The sequence below is a fragment of the Eschrichtius robustus genome, chromosome 3 (assembly GCF_028021215.1).
Source record: "Eschrichtius robustus isolate mEscRob2 chromosome 3, mEscRob2.pri, whole genome shotgun sequence".
In the NCBI taxonomy this organism is placed as follows: domain Eukaryota; kingdom Metazoa; phylum Chordata; class Mammalia; order Artiodactyla; family Eschrichtiidae; genus Eschrichtius; species Eschrichtius robustus.
The window spans coordinates 117,677,239-117,686,851 of NC_090826.1; positions in this window are offsets into that span (position 1 = coordinate 117,677,239).

Here is a 9,613-nt window from a genome sequence, read left to right on the forward strand (position 1 = left end):
ATTATGTGTTATGTGTTAATCAGACCTCACCAATGGCAGAAATACCTACTCAACCATAAAGATCAGTTTTTCTCCTTCTGGCACCAGCCATGTCACTCCTTAGACGATAACATTATTGGACCCCTACCCTAAAAGAGCTTCAGAGTCAACCACAATTTTCGCCAGGCAACTTTTAACAACCTTGTGGCTTTTTGTCTTTATAAGTCCCTGACTCTTTCTCTTCCCTGGAACATTCTTACACTCTCTTGGGGTTACCCAAATCTATGTCTCCTGAATTGCAATTCTTAAGACCCTAAATAAACTTTTTTTTTTTTTTTTTTTTGGCTGTGCTGCATGGCATGTCCTGCAGTGGAAGTGTAGTCTTAATGACTGGACCACCAAGGAAGTCCCTTAAACTCTTTTCTTATTTGCAGGCTACTGCATTATTTTTTGGTTGACACTAGGCAGAACAAAAACCAAGGGGTAAACTGGCTTAGAGCACCAGGGAACAAAAATAAAGGATTCTTAATTTAAAAATGAGAAAGAAAAGGAAAAGTCCATGTTCCCAAAGGTGGTTAATCACTAATCTGAATTACTTTTGCCACCCTGAAAACTGGGATGAGAGAAAGAGAGAGAGAGAAAGAGAGAGAGAGAGAAAGAACAGCTCTGAGTATTATATATCTCCTCCTGATCCTATAACCATGAGCAAGGAGCTTAGCTTCTCTGAATCTCAGTCTCCTTATCTAGAAAATATAGATAATAGTTTCTACCTCATAGGTCTGTAGTGAGATTAAAGGTTAAAGGTAATCATACAGGAAAATGGTTTAGCAGAGCATTTATTACATAATAATCATTCAACAAAAGTTACCTAGTATTAAGTGGGTCACTGCCTGATCATGCACATTCCATTTGGAACTGAACCTCTACCTTTAAGTATAAAGAATAATTGAAGACCTGAGAATAGCTGTTAATCAAATAATTAAAATATAGAAGCATGTCATAAGAGGTGGCAGACCAGTGTTCACAGATCAAGTGATGTACCTAACACTCTCCAGCAAACCCCTTGTTGTTTCCTTCATTGCTTGTTTTCTGGTCAAGTGCCTACTGGTCAAGCACTGGTCTGAGGCCCTGTCCAGCCCACACCCTCCATTCCTCACACCTTCCACATCACTGTGGCAGCCCCAGGGCTCTGGAAGTCCCCACCAGAATGTAAGCCTCATAAGGGTGGGGAATTCTTGTCTGAAGACTTCTCTGTTCTGTCCCCAGAGCCTAGATCAAAGCCAAACTTCTCCTATTTAAACCTTACAGACAGAATTATGGAGCTGGAAGAGACTCTAAGGATCACTCAATGCAACCTCTTCATTTCACAGATGACAAACAAAAACAGAGAGAAAACGAGGAACCCTGGTCTGAAGTTCTGGGTGCAAGACCTCTGCATGCAGCACCCTCTGAGCAAGTGAAACTAGACTAAACACAAAGGAAAAGAAAAAAGCTGTTCTTCAAGTGACAATTCCACTTAGCAAAGTAGAACTCAGTGTGGGTGAATCTAAATTTTTCACACATACAGCAGTTGGTGAACCTGAGAGTACAGATTAGTATAATCCTCAAGGAGAGAAGATAATTTCAACACAGAGGGTAGTGGTGCAGAAGGAAGGTATTAGGTCACGATTAACCATCTACATTGCAAATATAGAAGATGCATGGATATATCTTGTCAAGCAACAGATACCAAAGGACAGACACAGGAAGCTACCATTGTTTTGGAAATTTACCAAAAACTCACTTTCAGAGAAGTGGTATCTCCTCAAAAGTTCAAACAGAAGAGAATGCCAAAGTGCTGTGCCAAGTTAGCAGTTCACCTGCACCTGTTGTCAGCTGGTTGTATCATTACAAAGAAGTCACTGCTACTCCCAACATATCCCAAGATGAAGTGATGTGAACCTGGAATTCCATCATGGTACTCCTTTCCTTGGTCCTGAAGCTTTGAACAACTTTTCTAACTGCTCTGTTCCTAATTCAGATTCTTCATCTGTAAACAATAAATTACTACATGCATTAAAAAAAATAAAAAAAATAAAAAGGAGATTTGTTCAAGATGGCAGAGTAGAAGGACGTGCACTCACTTCCTCTTGTGAGAGCATGGTAATCACAACTAACTGCTGAACAATCATCAACAGGAAGACACTGGAACTCACCAAAAAATATATCCCACATCCAAAGACAAAGGAGAAACCACAGTGAGATGGTAGGAGGGGTGCAATCACAATAAAATCAAATCCCATAATGGCTGGGTGGGTGACTCACAAACTGGAGATCACTTATACCACAGAAGTCCACCCACTGGAGTGAAGGTTCTGAGCCCCACGTCAGGCTTCCCCTGGGGGTCTGGAAACAGGAAGAAGAGTTCCTGGAGAATCAGACTTTGAAGGCTAGTGGGACATGATCGCAGGACTTTGACAGGACAGGAGGAAACAGAGATTCCACTGTTGGAGGGCACAGACAAAGTAGTGTCTGCATTGGGTCACCAGGAGCAGTGACCCCATAGGAGACTGAAGCAGACCTACCTGCTAGTGTTGGAGGGTGTCCTGCAGAGGTGGGGGGTGGTTGTGGCTCACCATGGGGACAAGGACACTGGCCGCAGAACTTCTGGGAAGTACTCCTTGGTGTGAGACCTCCCAGAGTCCACCATTAGCCCCACCAAAGAGCCCAGGTAGGCTCCATTGTTGGGTCGCCTCAGGCCAAACAACCAACAGGGAGGGAACACAGCCCCACCCATCAGCAGACAAGTGAATTAAAGTTTCACTGAGCTCTGCCCACCAGAGCAACAGCCAGCTCTACCCACCACCAGTCCCTCCCAACAGGAAGCTTGCTCAATCCTCTTAGATAGCCTCATTGACCAGAGGGCAGACAGCAGAATCAAGAAGAACTACAGGGCTTCCCTGGTGGCGCAGTGGTTGAGAATCTGCCTGCCAATGCGGGGGACACGGGTTCGAGCCCTGGTCTGGGAAGATCCCACATGCCACGGAGCAGCTGGGCCCGTGAGCCACAATTACTGAGCCTGCACGTCTGGAGCCTGTGCTCCGCAACAAGAGAGGCCGCGATAGTGAGAGGCCCATGCACCGCGATGAAGAGTGGCCCCCACTTGCCACAACTAGAGAAAGCCCTCGCACAGAAACAAAGACCCAACACAGCCATAAATAAATAAATAAATAAAATTTAAAAAAAAAAGAAGAACTGGAGAACTACACTTCTGCAGCCTGTGAAAGGAAAACCACATTCACAGAAAGACAGACAAAATGAAAAGGCAGAAGACTGTGTACCAGATGAAGGAACAAGATAAAACCCCAGAAAAACAACTAAACGAAGTGCAGATAGGCAACCTTCCAGAAAAAGAACTCAGAATAATGATAGTGAAGATGATCCAGGACCTCGGAAAAAGAATGGAGGCAAAGATCAAAAAGATGCAAGAAATGTTTAACAAACACCTAGAAGAATTAAAGAACAAACACCTAGAAGAATTAAAGAACAAACAAACAGAGATGAACAATACAATAACTGAAATGAAAAATACACTAGAAGGAATCAATAGCAGAATAACTGAGGCAGAAGAACAGATAAGTGACCTGGAAGACAGAATGGTAGAATTCACTGCAGTGGAAAAGACTAAAGAAAAAAGAATGAAAATAAATGACGACAGCCTAGGAAACCTCTGGGGCAACATTAAATGCAACAACATTCACATTATAGGGGTCCCAGAAGGAGAAGAGAGAGAGAAAGGACCAGAGAAAATATGTGAAGAGATTATAGTTGAAAACTTGCCTAACATGGGAAAGGAAATAGCCACCCAAGTCCAAGAAATGCAGAGAGTCCCAGGCAGGAAAAACCCAAGGAGAAACATGCCTAGACACATAGTAATCAAATTGACAAAAATTAAAGACAAAGAAAAATTACTGAAAGCAACAGGGGACAAACGACAAATAGCATACAAGGGAACTCCCATAAGGTTAACAGCTGATTTCTCAGCAGAAGCTCTACAAGCCAGAAGGGAGTGGCATGATATACTTAAAGTCATGAAAGGGAAGAACCTACAACAAAGATTACCCTACCCATCAAGGATCTCATTCAGATTCGATGGAGAAATCAAAAGCTTTACAGACAAGCAACAGCTAAGAGAATTCAGCACCACCAAACCAGCTCTACAACAAATGCTAAAGGAACTTCTCTAAGTGGGAAACACAAGAGAAGAAAAGGAGTTAAAAAAGAAACCCATAACAATTAAGAAAATGGTCATAGGAACATACATATCGATAATTACCTTAAACGTGAATGGATTAAATGCTCCAACCAAAAGACACAGGCTTGCTGAATGGATACAAAAACAAGACCCATATATATGCTGTCTACAAGAGACCCATTTCAGACCTAGGGACACATACAGACTGAAAGTGAGGGGATGGAAAAAGATATGCCATGCAAATGGAAATCAAAAGAAAGCTGGAGTAGCAATACTCATATCATATAAAATAGGCTTTAAAATAAAGAATGTTACAAGAGACAAGGAAGGACACTACATAATGATCAAGGGGTCAATCCAAGAAGAAGCTATAACAGTTATAAATATATAAGCACCCAACATAGGAGCACCTCAATACATAAGGCAACTGCTAAGAGCTATAAAAGAAGAAATCGACAGTAACACAATAATACTGGGGGACTTCAACACCTCACTTACACCAATGGACAGATCATCCAGACAGAAAATTAATAGGGAAATACAAGCTTTAAATGACACAATAGACCAGATAGATTTAATTGATATTTATAGGACATTCCATACAAAAGCATCAGATTACACTTTCTTCTCAAATGCACACAGAACATTCTCCAGGATAGATCACATCTTGGGTCACAAATCAAGCCTCAGTAAATTTAAGAAAATTGAAATCATATCAAGCATCTTTTCTGACCACAACATTATGAGATTAGAAATCAATTACAGGGGAAAAAACGTGAAAAACACAAACACGTGGAGGCTAAACAATACGTTGCTAAATAACCAAGAAATCATTGAAGAAATCAAAAAGGGAATAAAAAAATACCTAGAGAGAAATGACAATGAAAACACGATGCTCCAAAACCTATGGTATGCAGCAAAAGCAGTTCTAAGAGGGAAGTTTATAGCAATACAAGCCTACCTCAAGAAACAAGAAAAGTCTCAAATAAACAATCTAACCTTACACCTAAAGGAACTAGAAAAGAAGAACAAACAAAACACAAAGTTAGTAGGAGGAGAGAAATCATAAACATCAGAACAGGAATAAATGAAACAGAAACAAAGAAAACAATAGCAAAGATCAGTAAAACTAAAAGCTGATTCTTTGAGAAGATAAACAAAACTGATAAACCATTAGCCAGACTCATCAAGAAAAAGAGGGAGAGGACTCAAATCAATAAATTTAGAAATGAAAAAGGAGAAGTTACAATGGATACCACAGAAATACAAAACATCATAAGAGACTACTACAAGCAACTCTATGCCAATAAAATGGACAACCTGGAAGAAATGGACAAATTCTTAGAAAGGTATAACCTCCCAAGACTGAACCAGGAAGAAATAGAAAATATGAACAGACCAATCACAAGTAATGAAATTGAAACTGTGATTAAAAATCTTCCAACAAACGAAAGTCCAGGACCAGATGGCTTCACAGGTGAATTCTATCAAACATTTAGAGAAGAGCTAAAACCCATCCTTCTCAAACTCTTCCAAAAACCGCAGAGGGAGGAACACTCCCAAACTCATCCTACGAGTCCATCATCACCCTGATACCAAAACCAGACAAAAGTGTCACAAAAAAAGAAAATTACAGGCCAATATCACTGATGAACATAGATGCAAAAATCCTCAACAAAATACTAGTCTCTGAATTCAACAACACTTTAAAAGGATCATACACCATGATCAAGTGGGATTTATTCCAGGAGTGCAAGGATTCTTCAGTATACACAAATCAATCAATGTGATATACCATATTAACAAATGGAACAATAAAAACCATATGATCATCTCAATAGATGCAGAAAAAACTTTTGACAAAATTCAACAACAATTTATGATAAAAACCATCCAGAAACTGGGCACAGAGGGAACCTACCTCAACATAATAAAGGCCATATATGACAAACCCACAGCAAACATCATTCTCAGTGGTGAAAAGCTGACAGCGTTTCCTCTAAGATTAGGAACAACACAAGGATGTCCACTCTCGCCACTCTTATTCAACATAGTTTTGGAAGTCCTAGCCATGGCAATCAGAGAAGAAAAAGAAATAAAAGGAATACACAATGGTAAAGAAGAAGTAAAACTGTCACTGTTTGCAGATGACATGATACTATACATAGAGAACCCTAAAGATGCCACCAGAAAATTACTATAGATAATCAATGAATTTGGTAAAGTAGCAGGATACAAAGTTAATGCACAGAAATCCCTTGCATTCCTCTACACTAACAATGAAAGATCAGAAAGAGAAATTAAGGAAACAATCCCATTCACCATTGCGACAAAAAGAGTAAAATACCTAGGAATAAACCTACCTATGGAGGTAAAAGACCTGTACTCAGAAAACTATAAGCTACTGATGAAAGAAATCAGATGACACAAACAGATGGAGAGATATACCATGTCCTTGGATTGGAAGAATCAGTATTGTGAAAATGACTATACTACCCAAAGCAATCTACTGATTCAATGCAATCCCTATCAAATCACCAGTGGCATTTTTTACAGAACTAGAACAAAAAATCTTAAAATTTGTATAGAAACACAAAAGACCCTGAATAGCCAAATCAGTCTTGAGGGAAAAAAACGGAGCTGGAGGAATCAGGCTCCTTGGCTTCAGACTATACTACAAAGCTACAGTAATCAAGACAGTATGGTACTGGCAGAAAAACAGAAATATAGATCAATGGAACAGGATAGAAAGCCCAGAGATAAACCCATGTACTTATGGTCAACTAATCTATGACAAAGGAGGCAAGGATATACAATGGAGAAAAGACAGTCTCTTCAATAAGTGGTGCTGGGAAAACTGGACAGCTACAGGTTAAAGAATGAAATTACAACACTCCCAAACACCATACACAAAAATAAATTCAAAATGGATTAGAGACCTAAATGTGACCAGACAGACACTATAAAACTCTTAGAGGAAAACATAGGAAGAACACTCTTTGACATAAATCACAGCAAGAGCTTTTTTGATACACCTCCTAAAGTAATGGAAATAAAAACAAAAATAAACAAATGGGACCTAATGAAACAAAAGCTTTTGCAAAGCAAAGGAAACTACAAACAAGACGAAAAGGCAACCCTCAAAAGGGGAGAAAATATTTACAAATGAATCAACAGACAAAGGATTAATCTCTAAAATATATAAACAGCTCATGCAGCTCAATATTAAAAAAACAAACAACCCAATCCAAAAATGGGCAGAAGGTCTAAATAGACATTTCTCCAAAGAAGATATACAGATGGCCAAGAAGCACATGAAAAGCTGCTCAACATCACTAATTATTAGAGAAATGCAAATCAAAACTACAATGAGGTATCACCTCACACCAGTTGGAATGGGCATCATCAGAAAATCTACAAACAACAAATGCTGGAGAGGGTGTGGAGAAAAGGGAACCTTCTTGCACTGTTGGTGGGAATGTAAATTGATACAGCCACTATGGAGAACAATATGGAGGTTCCTTAAAAAACTAAAAGTAGAATTACCATATGACCCAGCAATCCCACTACTGGGCCTATACCCAGAGAAAACCATAATTCAAAAAGACACATGCACCCCAATGTTCATTGCAGCACTATTTACAATAGCCAGGTCATGGAAGCAACCTAAATGCCCATCAACAGATGAATGGATAAAGAAGATGTGGTACATATATACAATGGAATATTACTCAGCCATAAAAAGGAACAAAATTGGGTCATTTATAGAGACATGGATAGATCTAGAGACTGTCATACAGAGTTGAGTAAGTCAGAAAGAGAAAAACAAATATCGTATATTAACGCATATATGTGGAACCTAGAGAAATGGTACAGATGAACCGGTTTGTTGGGCAGAAATTGAGACACAGATGCAGAGAACAAACGTATGGACACAAAGGTGGGAAAGTGGTGGGGGGGGGGTTGTTGTGGGATGAATTGGGAGATTGGGATTGACATATATACACTAATATGTATAAAATAGATAACTAATAAGAACCTGCTGTATAAAAAATAAATAAAATTAAATTTAAAAATTAAAAAAAAAAAACAATAAAACAGAGGAAACAGTGAAAGCAAGGTCACAGTGCACAGCAGTGAGTTCAGGGTTTTCCATCAAGTCATTTAGAAAGCCCTGGGTCAGCTCGCTGCTGCCCCCTCCTGGTGTCAGCTGGCAAATTCAGCCAATTTACTAGTCAGTTGGGTTTTTTGTTCTTTTTGTTTTTTTGTTTGTTATAAATTTATTTATTTATTTTTGTCTGCATTGGGTCTTCATTGCTCTGCGCGGGCTTTCTCTTGTTGAAGCAATCGGGGGCTACTTTTCGTTGTGGCGCACAGGCTTCTCATCATGATGGCTTCTCTTGTTGTGGAGCATGGGCTATAGGTGCACGGGCTCAGTAGTTGTGGCCCACAGGCTCAGTAGTTGTGGCTCGCAGGCTCTAGAGCGTAGGCTCAGTAGTTGTGCACACGGGCTTAGTTGCTCCACGGCATGTGGGATCTTCCCAGACCAGGGCTCAAAACCGTGCCCCCCTGCATTGGCAGGTGTATTCTTAACCACTGTGCCATCAGGGAAGCCCCTTCTCTCTGAAAGTTTTGAGAATATTTTTTCTATTCCTGTTCTTTTTCTATGCACAATCTTGTGGCTGGAAGTGGGTGTTTTTTCATTTATATTTCTGGGAATCAGATGGGCACTTTGTGAAAGAGAAAACCACAGGCCCAAAATGGTGTCACTTGTGCTAAAGCCCATGACCACAAACCTAGATTTAATATCTGACCTAACTGTAGTTATGACCTTCCCCAGGGACATAATCTTAATTAGCCAGTCTGGAATTTTCTGGTCAGTATCAGTGAGGTATTCTGTCACATGTGTTCTCTCCATCCCCCTGTCAAAGGAAGAAGAGGTAGTCTGCATGATAGACCCTCACCTTCCTCCCAAAAGAAAGCGACCCAGGCTAAAACCATTCTTTCTTTTCTTTTAATGACAAATTATTTGCCCAACACTCCTATAAAAACCCTCCATTTTGTACAGCTCCTCAGAACACCTTTCTATTTACTAGATGGTATGCCGATCTATTCATGAATCATTGAATAAAGACAATTAGATCTTCAACTTTACTCAGTTGGATTTAGGTTTTTTTTAACACCTTTCAATTGAAAAACATATGTTCTTTAGATCTAAGGGGAAAAAATTTTATTATTTCTGTCTTAAATTTCTTCTCTCTGTTTTCTTGACTCTTACTGGAACTTGTATTGTTCAGATGTTGGGGTTGCTGGGCTGATTCTTTAACTGTCTTATCTTTTCTCTTTTATTTTTATCTCTTTGCCTTTTGCTCTGCTTTCTGAGTTCCTCAACTTAATTTT